Here is a 15946-nt window from a genome sequence, read left to right on the forward strand (position 1 = left end):
CACAGGCCCTGGTGTGGTGTAAGTGGCCTCAGCCAGTGCCACAGGCCCTGGTGTGGTGTAAGGGGCCTCAATAGCAACTAATGCCCTGGTGTGGTGTAAGTGGCCTCAGCCAGCAGCCACAGGCACTGGTGTGGTGTAAGTGGCCTCAGCCAGCAGCCACAGGCCCTGGTGTGGTGTAAGTGGCCTCAGCCAGCAGCCACAGGCCCTGGTGTGGTGTAAGTGGCCTGAGCCAGCAGCCACAGGCCCTGGTGTGGTGTAAGTGGCCTCAGCCAGAAGCCACAGGCACTGGTGTGGTGTAAGTGCCCTCAGCCAGCAGCCACAGGCCCTGGTGTGGTGTAAGTGACCTCAGCCAGCAGCCACAGGCCCTGGTGTGGTGTAAGTGGCCTCAGCCAGCAGCCACAGGCCCTTGTGTGGTGTAAGTGGCCTCAGCCAGTGCCACAGGCCCTGGTGTGGTGTAAGTGGCCTGAGCAAGAGTCACAGACCCTGGTGTGGTGTAATTGGCCTCAATAGCAACTAATGCCCTGGTGTGGTGTAGGTGGCCTCAGCCAGCAGCCACAGGCCCTGGTGTGGTGTAAGTGGCCTCAGCCAGTGCCACAGGCCCTGGTGTGGTGTAAGTGGCCTGAGCAAGAGCCACAGGCCCTGGTGTGGTGTAAGTGGCCTCAGCCAGCAGCCACAGGCCTTGGTGTGGTGTAAGTGGCCTGAGCAAGAGCCACAGGCCCTGGTGTGGTGTAAGTGGCCTCAGCCAGAAGCCACAGGCACTGGTGTGGTGTAAGTGCCCTCAGCCAGCAGCCACAGGCCCTGGTGTGGTGTAAGTGACCTCAGCCAGCAGCCACAGGCCCTGGTGTGGTGTAAGTGGCCTCAGCCAGCAGCCACAGGCCCTGGTGTGGTGTAAGTGGCCTCAGCCAGTGCCACAGGCCCTGGTGTGGTGTAAGTGGCCTGAGCAAGAGTCACAGACCCTGGTGTGGTGTAATTGGCCTCAATAGCAACTAATGCCCTGGTGTGGTGTAGGTGGCCTCAGCCAGCAGCCACAGGCCCTGGTGTGGTGTAAGTGGCCTCAGCCAGTGCCACAGGCCCTGGTGTGGTGTAAGTGGCCTGAGCAAGAGCCACAGACCCTGGTGTGGTGTAATTGGCCTCAATAGCAACTAATGCCCTGGTGTGGTGTAAGTGGCCTCAGCCAGCAGCCACAGGCCCTGGTGTGGTGTAAGTGGCCTCAGCCAGCAGCCACAGGCCCTGATGTGGTGTAAGTGGCCCCAGCCGGTCACTCAGGCCCTGGTGTGGTGTCGGTGGCATCAGCTAGCAGCACAAGACATTGGAAAACAGCCAAAAGCAATGTCGTTAATGTGCCCTCATTAATGGGCAGCTGCTTTTGGTCTTTTAATACACCCCTTCTCTGGATCAAAAGCGGTTCAATGACATGAAAATGAAAGGCTTACAGCACCAGGTATTCCCAGGTAGTCTCCCATCCAAGTACTAACCAAGCCCAGCCCTGCTTAGCTTCCGAGATCAGACGAGGTCGGGCGTGCTCAGGGTGGTATGGCCGTAAGCTGCTGGCCCCAGCACAATGTCTCAATTTATGGATTCAACTGATTAGGTGGCAAGTACCTGAAGTTACGAAGACAATCCTTTAACCATACCTGCATGTTTGCATAATACCCTAACCCAAAGGCTCAGTTTAGCATTTATCTAACAGCACAGGCCCTGGATTGTTGAAGATGGCCTCAGGAACCAGCACAGGTTCTGGTGTGTTGTACATGGCCACAGCTAGCAGCACAGGGCCTGGTTTGGTGAAGATGGCCTCGGCCAGAAGCGCAGGGCCTGGTGTGATGTGAGTGGCCTGAGCAAGAGCCACAGGCCCTGGTGTGGTGTAAGTGGCCTCAGCCAGAAGCCACAGGCACTGGTGTGGTGTAAGTGGCCTCAGCCAGCAGCCACAGGCCCTGGTGTGGTGTAAGTGGCCTCAGCCAGAGCCACAGGCCCTGGTGTGGTGTAAGTGGCCTCAGCCAGTGCCACAGGCCCTGGTGTGGTGTAAGTGGCCTGAGCAAGAGCCACAGACCCTGGTGTGGTGTAATTGGCCTCAATAGCAACTAATGCCCTGGTGAGGTGTAGGTGGCCTCAGCCAGCAGCCACAGGCCCTGGTGTGGTGTAAGTGGCCTCAGCCAGTGCCACAGGCCCTGGTGTGGTGTAAGGGGCCTCAATAGCAACTAATGCCCTGGTGTGGTGTAAGTGGCCTCAGCCAGCAGCCACAGGCACTGGTGTGGTGTAAGTGGCCTCAGCCAGCAGCCACAGGCCCTGGTGTGGTGTAAGTGGCCTCAGCCAGCAGCCACAGGCCCTGGTGTGGTGTAAGTGGCCTGAGCCAGCTGCCACAGGCCCTGGTGTGGTGTAAGTGGCCTCAGCCAGAAGCCACAGGCACTGGTGTGGTGTAAGTGCCCTCAGCCAGCAGCCACAGGCCCTGGTGTGGTGTAAGTGACCTCAGCCAGCAGCCACAGGCCCTGGTGTGGTGTAAGTGGCCTCAGCCAGCAGCCACAGGCCCTGGTGTGGTGTAAGTGGCCTCAGCCAGTGCCACAGGCCCTGGTGTGGTGTAAGTGGCCTGAGCAAGAGTCACAGACCCTGGTGTGGTGTAATTGGCTTCAATAGCAACTAATGCCCTGGTGTGGTGTAGGTGGCCTCAGCCAGCAGCCACAGGCCCTGGTGTGGTGTAAGTGGCCTCAACCAGTGCCACAGGCCCTGGTGTGGTGTAAGGGGCCTCAATAGCAACTAATGCCCTGGTGTGGTGTAAGTGGCCTCAGCCAGCAGCCACAGGCACTGGTGTGGTGTAAGTGGCCTCAGCCAGCAGCCACAGGCCCTGGTGTGGTGTAAGTGGCCTCAGCCAGTGCCACAGGCCCTGGTGTGGTGTAAGTGGCCTGAGCAAGAGCCACAGACCCTGGTGTGGTGTAATTGGCCTCAATAGCAACTAAGGCCCTGGTGTGGTGTAAGTGGCCTCAGCCAGAAGCCACAGGCACTGGTGTGGTGTAAGTGGCCTCAGCCAGCAGCCACAGGCCCTGGTGTGGTGTAAGTGGCCTCAGCCAGCAGCCACAGGCCCTGGTGTGGTGTAAGTGGCCTCAGCCAGAGCCACAGGCCCTGGTGTGGTGTAAGTGGCCTGAGCAAGAGCCACAGACCCTGGTGTGGTGTAATTGGCCTCATTAGCAACTAATGCCCTGGTGTGGTGTAGGTGGCCTCAGCCAGGAGCCACAGGCCCTGGTGTGGTGTAAGTGGCCTCAGCCAGCAGCCACAGGCCCTGGTGTGGTGTAAGTGGCCTCAGCCAGTGCCACAGGCCCTGGTGTGGTGTAAGTGGCCTGAGCAAGAGTCACAGACCCTGGTGTGGTGTAATTGGCTTCAATAGCAACTAATGCCCTGGTGTGGTGTAGGTGGCCTCAGCCAGCAGCCACAGGCCCTGGTGTGGTGTAAGTGGCCTCAACCAGTGCCACAGGCCCTGGTGTGGTGTAAGGGGCCTCAATAGCAACTAATGCCCTGGTGTGGTGTAAGTGGCCTCAGCCAGCAGCCACAGGCACTGGTGTGGTGTAAGTGGCCTCAGCCAGCAGCCACAGGCCCTGGTGTGGTGTAAGTGGCCTCAGCCAGTGCCACAGGCCCTGGTGTGGTGTAAGTGGCCTGAGCAAGAGCCACAGACCCTGGTGTGGTGTAATTGGCCTCAATAGCAACTAAGGCCCTGGTGTGGTGTAAGTGGCCTCAGCCAGAAGCCACAGGCACTGGTGTGGTGTAAGTGGCCTCAGCCAGCAGCCACAGGCCCTGGTGTGGTGTAAGTGGCCTCAGCCAGCAGCCACAGGCCCTGGTGTGGTGTAAGTGGCCTCAGCCAGAGCCACAGGCCCTGGTGTGGTGTAAGTGGCCTCAGCCAGTGCCACAGGCCCTGGTGTGGTGTAAGTGGCCTGAGCAAGAGCCACAGACCCTGGTGTGGTGTAATTGGCCTCAATAGCAACTAATGCCCTGGTGTGGTGTAGGTGGCCTCAGCCAGCAGCCACAGGCCCTGGTGTGGTGTAAGTGGCCTCAATAGCAACTAATGCCCTGGTGTGGTGTAAGTGGCCTCAGCCAGCAGCCACAGGCCCTGGTGTGGTGTAAGTGGCCTCAGCCAGCAGCCACAGGCCCTGGTGTGGTGTAAGTGGCCTCAGCCAGCAGCCACAGGCCCTGATGTGGTGTAAGTGGCCCCAGCCGGTCACTCAGGCCCTGGTGTGGTGTAGGTGGCATCAGCTAGCAGCACAAGACATTGGAAAACAGCCAAAAGCAATGTCGTTAATGTGCCCTCATTAATGGGCAGCTGCTTTTGGTCTTTTAATACACCCCTTCTCTGGATCAAAAGCGGTTCAATGACATGAAAATGAAAGGCTTACAGCACCAGGTATTCCCAGGTAGTCTCCCATCCAAGTACTAACCAAGCCCAGCCCTGCTTAGCTTCCGAGATCAGACGAGTTCGGGCGTGCTCAGGGTGGTATGGCCGTAAGCTGCTGGCCCCAGCAAAATGTCTCAATTTATGGATTCAACTGATTAGGTGGCAAGTACCTGAAGTTACGAAGACAATCCTTTAACCATACCTGCATGTTTGCATAATACCCTAACCCAAAGGCTCAGTTTAGCATTTATCTAACAGCACAGGCCCTGGATTGTTGAAGATGGCCTCAGGAACCAGCACAGGGCCTGGTGTGTTGTACATGGCCACAGCTAGCAGCACAGGGCCTGGTTTGGTGAAGATGGCCTCGGCCAGAAGCGCAGGGCCTGGTGTGATGTGAGTGGCCTGAGCAAGAGCCACAGGCCCTGGTGTGGTCTAAGTCGCCTCAGCCAGAAGCCACAGGCACTGGTGTGGTGTAAGTGGCCTCAGCCAGCAGCCACAGGCCCTGGTGTGGTGTAAGTGGCCTCAGCCAGAAGCCACAGGCACTGGTGTGGTGTAAGTGGCCTCAGCCAGCAGCCACAGGCCCTGGTGTGGTGTAAGTGGCCTCAGCCAGTGCCACAGGCCCTGGTGTGGTGTAAGTGGCCTGAGCAAGAGCCACAGACCCTGGTGTGGTGTAATTGGCCTCAATAGCAACTAATGCCCTGGTGTGGTGTAGGTGGCCTCAGCCAGCAGCCACAGGCCCTGGTGTGGTGTAAGTGGCCTCAATAGCAACTAATGCCCTGGTGTGGTGTAAGTGGCCTCGGCCAGCAGCCACAGGGCCTGGTGTGATAGGAGTGGCCTGAGCAAGAGCCACAGGCCCTGGTGTGGAGTAAGTGGCCTGAGCAAGAGCCACAGGCCCTGGTGTGGTGTAAGTGGCCTCAGCCAGAGCCACAGGCCCTGGTGTGGTGTAAGTGGCCTCAGAAGCAAATAAGGCCGTGGTGTGGTGTAAGTGGCCTCAGCCAGAGCCACAGGCCCTGGTGTGGTGTAAGTGGCCTCAATAGCAACTAAGGCCCTGGTGTGGTGTAAGTGGCCTCATCCAGCAGCCACAGGCCTTGGTGTGGTGTAAGTCGCCTCATCCAGCAGCCACAGGCCCTGGTGTGGTAAAAGTGGCCTGAGCAAGAGCCACAGACCCTGGTGTGGTGTAATTGGCCTCAATAGCAAGTAAGGCCCTGGTGTGGTGTAGGTGGCCTCAGCCAGCAGCCACAGGCCCTGGTGTGGTGTAAGTGGCCTCAGCCAGCAACCACAGGCCCTGATGTGGTGTAAGTGGCCCCAGCCGGTCACTCAGGCCCTGGTGTGGTGTAAGTGGCATCAGCTAGCAGCACAAGACATTGGAAAACAGCCAAAAGCAATGTCGTTAATGTGCCCTCATTAATGGGCAGCTGCTTTTGGTCTTTTAATACACCCCTTCTCTGGATCAAAAGCGGTTCAATGACATGAAAATGAAAGGCTTACAGCACCAGGTATTCCAAGGAAGTCTCCCATCCAAGTACTAACCAAGCCCAGCCCTGCTTAGCTTCCGAGATCAGACGAGGTCGGGCGTGCTCAGGGTGGTATGGCCGTAAGCTGCTGGCCCCAGCACAATGTCTCAATTTATGGATTCAACTGATTAGGTGGCAAGTACCTGAAGTTACGAAGACAATCCTATAACCAAAACTGCATGTTTGCATAATACCCTAACCCAAAGGCTCAGTTTAGCATTTATCCAACAGCACAGGCCCTGGATTGTTGAAGATGGCCTCAGGAACCAGAACAGGGCCTGGTGTGTTGTACATGGCCACAGCTAGCAGCACAGGGCCTGGTTTGGTGAAGATGGCCTCGGCCGGAAGCACAGGGCCTGGTGTGATATGAGTGGCCTGAGCAAGAGCCACAGGCCCTGGTGTGGAGTAAGTGGCCTGAGCAAGAGCCACAGGCCCTGGTGTGGTGTAAGTGGCCTGAGCAAGAGCAACAGGCCCTGGTGTGGTGTAATTGGCCTCAATAGCAACTAAGGCCCTGGTGTGGTGTATGTGACCTCAGCCAGCAGCCACAGGCCCTGGTGTGGTGTAAGTGGCCTCAGAAGCAAATAAGGCCGTGGTGTTGTGTATGTGGCCTCAGCCAGCAGCCACAGGCCCTTGGTGTGGTGTAAGTGGCCTCAGCCAGCAGCCACAGGCCCTGGTGTGGTGTGGGTGGCCTCAGCCAGCAGCCACAGGCCCTTGGTGTGGTGTAAGTCGCCTCATCCAGCAGCCACAGGCCCTGATGTGGTGTAAGTGGCCTCAGCCAGAGCCACAGGCCCTGGTGTGGTGTAAGTTGCCTCAGCCAGAGCCACAGGGTCTGGTGTGATATGAGTGGCCTGAGCAAGAGCCACAGGCCCTGGTGTGGTGTAAGTGGCCTCAGCCAGCAGCCACAGGCCCTGGTGTGGTGTGGGTGGCCTCAGCCAGCAGCCACAGGCCCTTGGTGTGGTGTAAGTCGCCTCATCCAGCAGCCACAGGCCCTGATGTGGTGTAAGTGGCCTCAGCCAGAGCCACAGGCCCTGGTGTGGTGTAAGTGGCCTCAGCCAGAGCCACAGGCCCTGATGTGGTGTAAGTGGCCCCAGCCGGTCACTCAGGCCCTGGTGTGGTGTAGGTGGCATCAGCTAGCAGCACAAGACATTGGAAAACAGCCAAAAGCAGTGTCGTTAATGTGCCCTCATTAATGGGCAGCTGCTTTTGGTCTTTTAATACACCCCTTCTCTGGATCAAAAGCGGTTCAATGACATGAAAATGAAAGGCTTACAGCACCAGGTATTCCCAGGCAGTCTCCCATCCAAGTACTAACCAAGCCCAGCCCTTCTTAGCTTCCGAGATCAGACGAGGTCGGGCGTGCTCAGGGTGGTATGGCCGTAAGCTGCTGGCCCCAGCACAATGTCTCAATTTATGGATTCAACTGATTAGGTGGCAAGTACCTGAAGTTACGAAGACAATCCTATAACCATACCTGCATGTTTGCATAATACCCTAACCCAAAGGCTCAGTTTGGCATTTATCTAACAGCACAGGCCCTGGATTGTTGAAGATGGCCTCAGGAACCAGCACAGGGCCTGGTGTGTTGTACATGGCCACAGCAAGCAGCACAGGGCCTGGTTTGGTGAAGATGGCCTCGGCCAGAAGCACAGGGTCTGGTGTGATATGAGTGGCCTGAGCAAGAGCCACAGGCCCTGGTGTGGTGTAAGTGGCCTCAGCCAGCAGCCACAGGCCCTGGTGTGGTGTGGGTGGCCTCAGCCAGCAGCCACAGGCCCTTGTGTGGTGTAAGTGGCCTCAGCCAGCAGCCACAGGCCCTGGTGTGGTGTAAGTGACCTCAGCCAGTGCCACAGGCCCTGGTGTGGTGTAATTGGCCTCAATAGCAACTAAGGCCCTGGTGTTGTGTATGTGGCCTCAGCCAGCAGCCACAGGCCCTGGTGTGGTGTAAGTGGCCTCAATAGCAACTAATGCCCTGGTGTGGTGTAAGTGGCCTCAGCCAGCAGCCACAGGCACTGGTGTGGTGTAAGTGCCCTCAGCCAGCAGCCACAGGCCCTGGTGTGGTGTAAGTGGCATGAGCAAGAGCCACAGGCACTGGTGTGGTGTAAGTGGCCTCAGCCAGAAGCCACAGGCACTGGTGTGGTGTAAGTGCCCTCAGCCAGCAGCCACAGGCCCTGGTGTGGTGTAAGTGGCCTCAGCCAGCAGCCACAGGCCCTGGTGTGGTGTAAGTGGCCTCAGCCAGCAGCCACAGGCCCTGGTGTGGTGTAAGTGGCCTCAGCCAGTGCCACAGGCCCTGGTGTGGTGTAAGTGGCCTGAGCAAGAGCCACAGACCCTGGTGTGGTGTAATTGGCCTCAATAGCAACTAATGCCCTGGTGTGGTGTAAGTGGCCTCAGCCAGCAGCCACAGGCCCTGGTGTGGTGTAAGTGGCCTCAGCCAGCAGCCACAGGCCCTGATGTGGTGTAAGTGGCCCCAGCCGGTCACTCAGGCCCTGGTGTGGTGTAGGTGGCATCAGCTAGCAGCACAAGACATTGGAAAACAGCCAAAAGCAATGTCGTTAATGTGCCCTCATTAATGGGCAGCTGCTTTTGGTCTTTTAATACACCCCTTCTCTGGATCAAAAGCGGTTCAAAGACATGAAAATGAAAGGCTTACAGCACCTGGTATTCCAAGGAAGTCTCCCATCCAAGTACTAACCAAGAACAGCCCTGCTTAGCTTCCGAGATCAGACGTGGTCGGGCATGCTCAGGGTGGTATGGCCCTAAGCTGCTGGCCACAGCACAATGTCTCAATTTATGGATTCAAGTGATTAGGTGGCAAGTACCTGGAGTTACGAAGACAATCCTATAACCATACCTGCATGTTTGCATAATACCCTAACCCAAAGGCTCAGTTTAGCATTTATCCAACAGCACAGGCCCTGGATTGTTGAAGATGGCCTCAGGAACAAGAACAGGGCCTGGTGTGTTGTACATGGTCACAGCTAGCAGCACAGGGCCTGGTTTGGTGAAGATGGCCTCGGCCAGAAGCGCAGGGCCTGGTGTGATATGAGTGGCCTGAGCAAGAGCCACAGGCCCTGGTGTGGTGTAAGTGGCCTGAGCAAGAGCCACAGGCCCTGGTGTGGTGTAAGTGGCCTCAGCCAGAGCCACAGGCCCTGGTGTGGTGTAAGTGGCCTCAGAAGCAAATAAGGCCGTGGTGTGGTGTAAGTGGCCTCAGCCAGAGCCACAGGCCCTGGTGTGGTGTAAGTGGCCTCAATAGCAACTAAGGCCCTGGTGTTGTGTAAGTGGCCTCATCCAGCAGCCACAGGCCTTGGTGTGGTGTAAGTCGCCTCATCCAGCAGCCACAGGCCCTGGTGTGGTGTAAGTGGCCTGAGCAAGAGCCACAGACCCTGGTGTGGTGTAATTGGCCTCAATAGCAAGTAAGGCCCTGGTGTGGTGTAGGTGGCCTCAGCCAGCAGCCACAGGCCCTGGTGTGGTGTAAGTGGCCTCAGCCAGCAACCACAGGCCCTGATGTGGTGTAAGTGGCCCCAGCCGGTCACTCTGGCCCTGGTGTGGTGTAAGTGGCATCAGCTAGCAGCACAAGACATTGGAAAACAGCCAAAAGCAATGTCGTTAATGTGCCCTCATTAATGGGCAGCTGCTTTTGGTCTTTTAATACACCCCTTCTCTGGATCAAAAGCGGTTCAATGACATGAAAATGAAAGGCTTACAGCACTAGGTATTCCAAGGAAGTCTCCCATCCAAGTACTAACCAAGCCCAGCCCTGCTTAGCTTCCGAGATCAGACGAGGTCGGGCGTGCTCAGGGTGGTATGGCCGTAAGCTGCTGGCCCCAGCACAATGTCTCAATTTATGGATTCAACTGATTAGGTGGCAAGTACCTGAAGTTACGAAGACAATCCTATAACCATACCTGCATGTTTGCATAATACCCTAACCCAAAGGCTCAGTTTTGCATTTATCCAACAGCACAGGCCCTGGATTGTTGAAGATGGCCTCAGGAACCAGAACAGGGCCTGGTGTGTTGTACATGGCCACAGCTAGCAGCACAGGGCCTGGTTTGGTGAAGATGGCCTCGGCCAGAAGCACAGGGCCTGGTGTGATATGAGTGGCCTGAGCAAGAGCCACAGGCCCTGGTGTGGAGTAAGTGGCCTGAGCAAGAGCCACAGGCCCTGGTGTGGTGTAAGTGGCCTGAGCAAGAGCAACAGGCCCTGGTGTGGTGTAATTGGCCTCAATAGCAACTAAGGCCCTGGTGTGGTGTATGTGGCCTCAGCCAGCAGCCACAGGCCCTGGTGTGGTGTAAGTGGCCTCAGAAGCAAAAAAGGCCATGGTGTTGTGTATGTGGCCTCAGCCAGCAGCCACAGGCCCTTGGTGTGGTGTAAGTGGCCTCAGCCAGCAGCCACAGGCCCTGGTGTGGTGTAGGTGGCCTCAGCCAGCAGCCACAGGCCCTTGGTGTGGTGTAAGTCGCCTCATCCAGCAGCCACAGGCCCTGATGTGGTGTAAGTGGCCTCAGCCAGAGCCACAGGCCCTGGTGTGGTGTAAGTGGCCTCAGCCAGAGCCACAGGGTCTGGTGTGATATGAGTGGCCTGAGCAAGAGCCACAGGCCCTGGTGTGGTGTAAGTGGCCTCAGCCAGCAGCCACAGGCCCTGGTGTGGTGTGGGTGGCCTCAGCCAGCAGCCACAGGCCCTTGGTGTGGTGTAAGTCGCCTCATCCAGCAGCCACAGGCCCTGATGTGGTGTAAGTGGCCTCAGCCAGAACCACAGGCCCTGGTGTAGTGTAAGTGGCCTCAGCCAGTGCCACAGGCCCTGGTGTGGTGTAAGTGGCCTGAGCAAGAGCCACAGACCCTGGTGTGGTGTAATTGGCCTCAATAGCAACTAATGCCCTGGTGTGGTGTAGGTGGCCTCAGCCAGCAGCCACAGGCCCTGGTGTGGTGTAAGTGGCCTCAGCCAGCAGCCACAGGCCCTGGTGTGGTGTAAGTGGCCTCAGCCAGCAACCACAGGCCCTGATGTGGTGTAAGTGGCCCCAGCCGGTCACTCTGGCCCTGGTGTGGTGTAAGTGGCATCAGCTAGCAGCACAAGACATTGGAAAACAGCCAAAAGCAATGTCGTTAATGTGCCCTCATTAATGGGCAGCTGCTTTTGGTCTTTTAATACACCCCTTCTCTGGATCAAAAGCGGTTCAATGACATGAAAATGAAAGGCTTACAGCACTAGGTATTCCAAGGAAGTCTCCCATCCAAGTACTAACCAAGCCCAGCCCTGCTTAGCTTCCGAGATCAGACGAGGTCGGGCGTGCTCAGGGTGGTATGGCCGTAAGCTGCTGGCCCCAGCACAATGTCTCAATTTATGGATTCAACTGATTAGGTGGCAAGTACCTGAAGTTACGAAGACAATCCTTTAACCATACCTGCATGTTTGCATAATACCCTAACCCAAAGGCTCAGTTTAGCATTTATCCAACAGCACAGGCCCTGGATTGTTGAAGATGGCCTCAGGAACCAGAACAGGGCCTGGTGTGTTGTACATGGCCACAGCTAGCAGCACAGGGCCTGGTTTGGTGAAGATGGCCTCGGCCAGAAGCACAGGGCCTGGTGTGATATGAGTGGCCTGAGCAAGAGCCACAGGCCCTGGTGTGGAGTAAGTGGCCTGAGCAAGAGCCACAGGCCCTGGTGTGGTGTAAGTGGCCTGAGCAAGAGCAACAGGCACTGGTGTGGTGTAATTGGCCTCAATAGCAACTAAGGCCCTGGTGTGGTGTATGTGGCCTCAGCCAGCAGCCACAGGCCCTGGTGTGGTGTAAGTGGCCTCAGAAGCAAAAAAGGCCATGGTGTTGTGTATGTGGCCTCAGCCAGCAGCCACAGGCCCTTGGTGTGGTGTAAGTGGCCTCAGCCAGCAGCCACAGGCCCTGGTGTGGTGTAGGTGGCCTCAGCCAGCAGCCACAGGCCCTTGGTGTGGTGTAAGTCGCCTCATCCAGCAGCCACAGGCCCTGATGTGGTGTAAGTGGCCTCAGCCAGAGCCACAGGCCCTGGTGTGGTGTAAGTGGCCTCAGCCAGAGCCACAGGGTCTGGTGTGATATGAGTGGCCTGAGCAAGAGCCACAGGCCCTGGTGTGGTGTAAGTGGCCTCAGCCAGCAGCCACAGGCCCTGGTGTGGTGTGGGTGGCCTCAGCCAGCAGCCACAGGCCCTTGGTGTGGTGTAAGTCGCCTCATCCAGCAGCCACAGGCCCTGATGTGGTGTAAGTGGCCTCAGCCAGAACCACAGGCCCTGGTGTAGTGTAAGTGGCCTCAGCCAGTGCCACAGGCCCTGGTGTGGTGTAAGTGGCCTGAGCAAGAGCCACAGACCCTGGTGTGGTGTAATTGGCCTCAATAGCAACTAATGCCCTGGTGTGGTGTAGGTGGCCTCAGCCAGCAGCCACAGGCCCTGGTGTGGTGTAAGTGGCCTCAGCCAGCAGCCACAGGCCCTGGTGTGGTGTAAGTGGCCTCAGCCAGAGCCACAGGCCCTGATGTGGTGTAAGTGGCCCCAGCCGGTCACTCAGGCCCTGGTGTGGTGTAGGTGGCATCAGCTAGCAGCACAAGACATTGGAAAAAAGCCAAAAGCAGTGTCGTTAATGTGCCCTCATTAATGGGCAGCTGCTTTTGGTCTTTTAATACACCCCTTCTCTGGATCAAAAGCAGTTCAATGACATGAAAATGAAAGGCTTACAGCACCAGGTATTCCCAGGCAGTCTCCCATCCAAGTACTAACCAAGCCCAGCCCTGCTTAGCTTCCGAGATCAGACGAGGTCGGGCGTGCTCAGGGTGGTATGGCCGTAAGCTGCTGGCCCCAGCACAATGTCTCAATTTATGGATTCAAGTGATTAGGTGGCAAGTACCTGAAGTTACGAAGACAATCCTATAACCATAACTGCATGTTTGCATAATACCCTAACCCAAAGGCTCAGTTTGGCATTTATCCAACAGCACAGGCCCTGGATTGTTGAAGATGGCTTCTGGAACCAGCACAGGGCCTGGTGTGTTGTACATGGCCACAGCTAGCAGCACAGGGCCTGGTTGGGTGAAGATGGCCTCGGCCAGAAGCACAGGGTCTGGTGTGATATGAGTGGCCTGAGCAAGAGCCACAGGCCCTGGTGTGGTGTAAGTGGCCTCAGCCAGCAGCCACAGGCCCTGGTGTGGTGTAAGTGGCCTCAGCCAGCAGCCACAGGCCCTGGTGTGGTGTAAGTGGCCTCAGCCAGTGCCACAGGCCCTGGTGTGGTGTAATTGGCCTCAATAGCAACTAAGGCCCTGGTGTGGTGTATGTGGCCTCAGCCAGCAGCCACAGGCCCTGGTGTGGTGTACATGGCCACAGCCAGCAGCCACAGGCCCTGGTGTGGTGTAAGTGGCCTCAATAGCAACTAAGGCCCTGGTGTGGTGTAAGTGGCCTCAGCCAGCAGCCACAGGCCTTGGTGTGGTGTAAGTCGCCTCATCCAGCAGCCACAGGCCCTGGTGTGGTGTAAGTGGCCTCAGCCAGCAGCCACAGGCCCTGGTGTGGTGTAAGTGGCCTCAGCCAGTGCCACAGGCCCTGGTGTGGTGTAAGTGGCCTGAGCAAGAGCCACAGACCCTGGTGTGGTGTAATTGGCCTCAATAGCAACTAATGCCCTGGTGTGGTGTAAGTGGCCTCAGCCAGCAGCCACAGGCCCTGGTGTGGTGTAAGTGGCCTCAGCCAGCAGCCACAGGCCCTGATGTGGTGTAAGTGGCCCCAGCCGGTCACTCAGGCCCTGGTGTGGTGTAGGTGGCATCAGCTAGCAGCACAAGACATTGGAAAACAGCCAAAAGCAGTGTCGTTAATGTGCCCTCATTAATGGGCAGCTTCTTTTGGTCTTTTAATACACCCCTTCTCTGGATCAAAAGCGGTTCAATGACATGAAAAAGAAAGGCTTACAGCACCAGGTATTCCCAGGTAGTCTCCCATCCAAGTACTAACCAAGCCCAGCCATGCTTATCTTCCGAGATCAGACGAGGTCGGGCGTGCTCAGGGTGGTATGGCCGTAAGCTGCTGGCCCCAGCACAATGTCTCAATTTATGGATTCAACTGATTAGGTGGCAAGTACCTGAAGTTACGAAGACAATCCTTTAACCATACCTGCATGTTTGCATAATACCCTAACCCAAAGGCTCAGTTTAGCATTTATCTAACAGCACAGGCCCTGGATTGTTGAAGATGGCCTCAGGAACAAGCACAGGGCCTGGTGTGTTGTACATGGCCACAGCAAGAAGCACAGGGCCTGGTTTGGTGAAGATGGCCTCGGCCAGAAGCACAGGGCCTGGTGTGATATGAGTGGCCTGAGCAAGAGCCACAGGCCCTGGTGTGGTGTAAGTGGCCTGAGCAAGAGCCACAGGCCCTGGTGTGGTGTAAGTGGTCTCAGCCAGCAGCCACAGGCCCTGGTGTGGTGTAGGTGGCCTCAGCCAGCAGCCACAGGCCCTTGTGTGGTGTAAGTGGCCTCAGCCAGCAGCCACAGGCCCTGGTGTGGTGTAAGTGGCCTGAGCAAGAGCCACAGACCCTGGTGTGGTGTAATTGGCCTCAATAGCAACTAAGGCCCTGGTGTGGTGTAGGTGGCCTCAGCCAGCAGCCACAGGCCTTGGTGTGGTGTAAGTGGCCTCAGCCAGAGCCACAGGCCCTGATGTGGTGTAAGTGGCCCCAGCCGGTCACTTAGGCCCTGGTGTTGTGTAGGTGGCATCAGCTAGCAGCCACAGGCCCTGGTGTGGTGTAAGTGGCCTCAGCCAGAGCCACAGACCCTGATGTGGTGTAATTGGCCTCAATAGCAACTAAGGCCCTGGTGTGGTGTAGGTGGCCTCAGCCAGCAGCCACAGGCCCTGGTGTGGTGTAAGTGGCCTCAGCCAGCAGCCACAGGCCCTGGTGTGGTGTAAGTGGCCTCAGCCAGAGCCACAGGCCCTGATGTGGTGTAAGTGGCCCCAGCCGGTCACTCAGGCCCTGGTGTGGTGTAGGTGGCATCAGCTAGCAGCACAAGACATTGGAAAAGAGCCAAAAGCAGTGTCGTTAATGTGCCCTCATTAATGGGCAGCTGCTTTTGGTCTTTTAATACACCCCTTCTCTGGATCAAAAGCGGTTCAATGACATGAAAATGAAAGGCTTACAGCACCAGGTATTCCAAGGAAGTCTCCCATCCAAGTACTAACCAAGCCCAGCCCTGCTTAGCTTCCGAGATCAGACGAGGTCGGGCGTGCTCAGGGTGGTATGGCCGTAAGCTGCTGGCCCCAGCACAATGTCTCAATTTATGGATTCAAGTGATTAGGTGGCAAGTACCTGAAGTTACGAAGACAATCCTATAACCATACCCGCATGTTTGCATAATACCCTAACCAAAAGGCTCAGTTTAGCATTTATCCAACAGCACAGGCCCTGGATTGTTGAAGATGGCCTCAGGAACCAGAACAGGGCCTGGTGTGTTGTACATGGCCACAGCTAGCAGCACAGGGCCTGGTTTGGTGAAGATGGCCTCGGCCAGAAGCACAGGGCCTGGTGTGATATGAGTGGCCTGAGCAAGAGCCACAGGCCCTGGTGTGGTGTAAGTGGCCTGAGCAAGAGCCACAGGCCCTGGTGTGGAGTAAGTGGCCTGAGCAAGAGCCACAGGCCCTGGTGTGGTGTAAGTGGCCTGAGCAAGAGCCACAGGCCCTGGTGTGGTGTAATTGGCCTCAATAGCAACTAAGGCCCTGGTGTGGTGTATGTGGCCTCAGCCAGCAGCCACAGGCCCTGGTGTGGTGTAAGTGGCCTGAGAAGCAAATAAGGCCGTATTGTGGTGTATGTGGCCTCAGCCAGGAGCCACAGGCCCTGGTGTGGTGTAAGTGGCCTGAGCAAGAGCCACAGACCCTGGTGTGGTGTAAGTGGCCTCAGCCAGCAGCCACAGGCCTTGGTGTGGTGTAAGTCGCCTCAGCCAGAAGCCACAGGCACTGGTGTGGTGTAAGTGGCCTCAGCCAGCAGCCACAGGCCCTGGTGTGGTGTAAGTGGCCTCATCCAGAGCCACAGGCCCTGGTGTGGTGTAAGTGGCCTCAGAAGCAAATAAGGCCGTGGTGTGGTGTAAG

The 15946-nt window shown here is 57.1% G+C and overlaps 9 non-coding genes and 1 pseudogene across 9 annotated transcripts; all 10 read right to left on the reverse strand.

Moving 5' to 3' along the window:
* Window positions 1-1426: 1426 nt before the first annotated feature.
* On the reverse strand, window positions 1427-1545 carry LOC145427794 (5S ribosomal RNA). The gene has a single exon (XR_013908336.1). It is a non-coding gene; the product is annotated as a 5S ribosomal RNA (ribosomal RNA).
* Window positions 1546-4369: 2824 nt separating this feature from the next.
* Window positions 4370-4488, reverse strand: LOC145426612 (5S ribosomal RNA). Its single transcript, XR_013907322.1, has one exon. It is a non-coding gene; the product is annotated as a 5S ribosomal RNA (ribosomal RNA).
* Window positions 4489-5856: 1368 nt separating this feature from the next.
* Window positions 5857-5975, reverse strand: LOC145426777 (5S ribosomal RNA). The gene has a single exon (XR_013907493.1). It is a non-coding gene; the product is annotated as a 5S ribosomal RNA (ribosomal RNA).
* A 1177-nt stretch (window positions 5976-7152) lies between these two features.
* On the reverse strand, window positions 7153-7271 carry LOC145427048 (5S ribosomal RNA). The gene has a single exon (XR_013907772.1). It is a non-coding gene; the product is annotated as a 5S ribosomal RNA (ribosomal RNA).
* Window positions 7272-8526: 1255 nt separating this feature from the next.
* Window positions 8527-8645, reverse strand: LOC145427432 (5S ribosomal RNA; annotated as a pseudogene).
* Window positions 8646-9580: 935 nt separating this feature from the next.
* Window positions 9581-9699, reverse strand: LOC145426605 (5S ribosomal RNA). The gene has a single exon (XR_013907315.1). It is a non-coding gene; the product is annotated as a 5S ribosomal RNA (ribosomal RNA).
* A 1374-nt stretch (window positions 9700-11073) lies between these two features.
* Window positions 11074-11192, reverse strand: LOC145426606 (5S ribosomal RNA). The gene has a single exon (XR_013907316.1). It is a non-coding gene; the product is annotated as a 5S ribosomal RNA (ribosomal RNA).
* A 1373-nt stretch (window positions 11193-12565) lies between these two features.
* Window positions 12566-12684, reverse strand: LOC145426528 (5S ribosomal RNA). The gene has a single exon (XR_013907238.1). It is a non-coding gene; the product is annotated as a 5S ribosomal RNA (ribosomal RNA).
* Window positions 12685-13780: 1096 nt separating this feature from the next.
* On the reverse strand, window positions 13781-13899 carry LOC145427080 (5S ribosomal RNA). The gene has a single exon (XR_013907804.1). It is a non-coding gene; the product is annotated as a 5S ribosomal RNA (ribosomal RNA).
* Window positions 13900-14994: 1095 nt separating this feature from the next.
* Window positions 14995-15113, reverse strand: LOC145426779 (5S ribosomal RNA). Its single transcript, XR_013907495.1, has one exon. It is a non-coding gene; the product is annotated as a 5S ribosomal RNA (ribosomal RNA).
* Between the last annotated feature and the right edge of the window lie 833 nt (window positions 15114-15946).

Source organism: Astatotilapia calliptera, chromosome 3 (genome assembly GCF_964374335.1).
Source record: "Astatotilapia calliptera chromosome 3, fAstCal68.1, whole genome shotgun sequence".
Taxonomy (NCBI): domain Eukaryota; kingdom Metazoa; phylum Chordata; class Actinopteri; order Cichliformes; family Cichlidae; genus Astatotilapia; species Astatotilapia calliptera.